Here is a 1,992-nt window from a genome sequence, read left to right on the forward strand (position 1 = left end):
TGATTCATAATTTTCATGTTGTGAGTCATTTTTATGGTTTTCTCTCTCATCATTAAAAAAATTCAAAAATAAAAAATATCTTTTCCTTATTTTGCTCATAATTTTCGAAAATTTGAGTTGACTTAATCAAAAAATTTTAAAACTTAGCTATTTCTTATAAGTCAAGTCAAATTTTCAATTTTAAAAATCTTATCTTTTCAAAATATTTTTCAAAAATCAAATCTTTTTCAATTTTTATTATTTTCAAAAATTTTTAAAATTTATTTTCAAAATATTTTTCATATCTTTATTTCAAAATTTTGAAAACTTTACTAACAATTAATGTGATTGATTCAAAAATTTGAAGTTTGTTACTTTCTTGTTAAGAAAGGTTTAATCTTTAAATTCTAGAGTCATATCTTTTAGTTTCTTGTTAGTCAAGTAATCAATTTTAATTTTAAAAATCAAATCTTTTTCAAAATAGCTTTTCAATCATATCTTTTTAATCATATCTTTTTCAAATCATATCTTTTTCAAAATTGATTTCAAAAATTCTTTTTAACTTCCTATCTTTTCAAAAATTGAATTTCAAATCTTTTTCAACTAACTAGTTGACTTTTTGTTTGTTTACTATTTCTTATCTTTTTCAAAACCACCTAACTACTTTCCTCTCTCTAATTTTCGAAAATTACCTCCCACTTTTCAAAATTCTTTTAATTAACTAATTGTTTCAAATTTTAATTTAATTTTATTTCTTCTCCTAATTTTCGAAAATCACTAACCCTTTTTCAAAATTAATTTCGAAAATTCTGTCTCTCTCATCTCCTTCTATTTATTTATCTACTAACACTTCTCTTCCACTCAAGAATTCAAACCCACTCTTCCCCCTAGTGTTTGGATTCTTACCTTTTCCCTCTTCTATTCTTTTATTCTTCTACTAACATAAAGGAATCTATCTACTGTGGTAAAGAGGATCCCTATCATTATTTTTTATTCCCTTCTTTTTTATATGAGCAGGAGCAAGGACAAGAATATTCTTGTTGAAGCAGATCCTGAACCTGAAAGGACTCTGAAGAGGAAATTAAGAGAAGCTAAATTACAACAATCCAGAGACAACCTTACAGAAATTTTCGAAAAGGAAGAAGAGATGGCAGCCGAAAATAATAATGCAAGGAGGATGCTTGGTGATTATACTACACCTACTTCTAAATTTGATGGAAGAAGCATCTCAATCACTACCATTGGAGCAAACAATTTTGAGCTGAAGCCTCAACTAGTTGCTCTAATGCAACAGAACTGCAAGTTCCATGGACTTCCATCAGAAGATCCCTATCAAATTTTAACTGAATTCTTGTATATCTGTGAGACTGTTAAGACTAATGAAGTAGATCCTGAAATCTACAGGCTTATGCTTTTCCCTTTTACTGTAAGAGACAGGGCTAGAACATGGTTGGACTCTCAACCTAAAGATAGCCTGGACTCTTGGGATAAGCTGGTCACGGCCTTCTTGGCTAAGTTCTTTCCTCCTCAAAAGCTGAGCAAGCTTAGAGTGGGTGTTTAGACCTTCAAACAAAAAGATGGTGAATCCCTCTATGAAGTTTGGGAAAGATACAAGCAGATAACCAAAAGGTGTCCTTCTGACATGCTTTCAGAGTGGACCATTTTGGATATATTCTATTATGGTCTATCTGAGTTCTCTAAGAAGTCACTGGATCATTCTGCATATGGATCCATTCACCTAAAGAAAATGCCTACAGAAGCTCAAGAACTCATTGACATGGTTGCAAAAAACCAATTCATGTACACTTCTGAGAGGAATTCTGTGAGTAATGGAACGCCTCAGAGGATGGAAGTTCCTGAAATTGATGCTCTGAATGCCATATTGGCTCAGAACAAAATGTTGACTCAGCAAGTCAACATGATTTCTCAAAGTCTGAATGGATGGCAAAATGCGTCCAACGGTACTAAAGAGTCATCTTCTGAAGAAGAAGCTTATGATCCTGAGAACCCTGC

The 1,992-nt window shown here is 31.5% G+C and overlaps 1 non-coding gene across 1 annotated transcript; it reads right to left on the reverse strand.

The window, feature by feature from the left end:
- Window positions 1-1,519: 1,519 nt before the first annotated feature.
- LOC112713122 (small nucleolar RNA R71) lies at window positions 1,520-1,627 on the reverse strand. Its single transcript, XR_003158098.1, has one exon. It is a non-coding gene; the product is annotated as a small nucleolar RNA R71 (small nucleolar RNA).
- Between the last annotated feature and the right edge of the window lie 365 nt (window positions 1,628-1,992).

This window comes from Arachis hypogaea, chromosome 1 (genome assembly GCF_003086295.3).
Source record: "Arachis hypogaea cultivar Tifrunner chromosome 1, arahy.Tifrunner.gnm2.J5K5, whole genome shotgun sequence".
Classification (NCBI taxonomy): domain Eukaryota; kingdom Viridiplantae; phylum Streptophyta; class Magnoliopsida; order Fabales; family Fabaceae; genus Arachis; species Arachis hypogaea.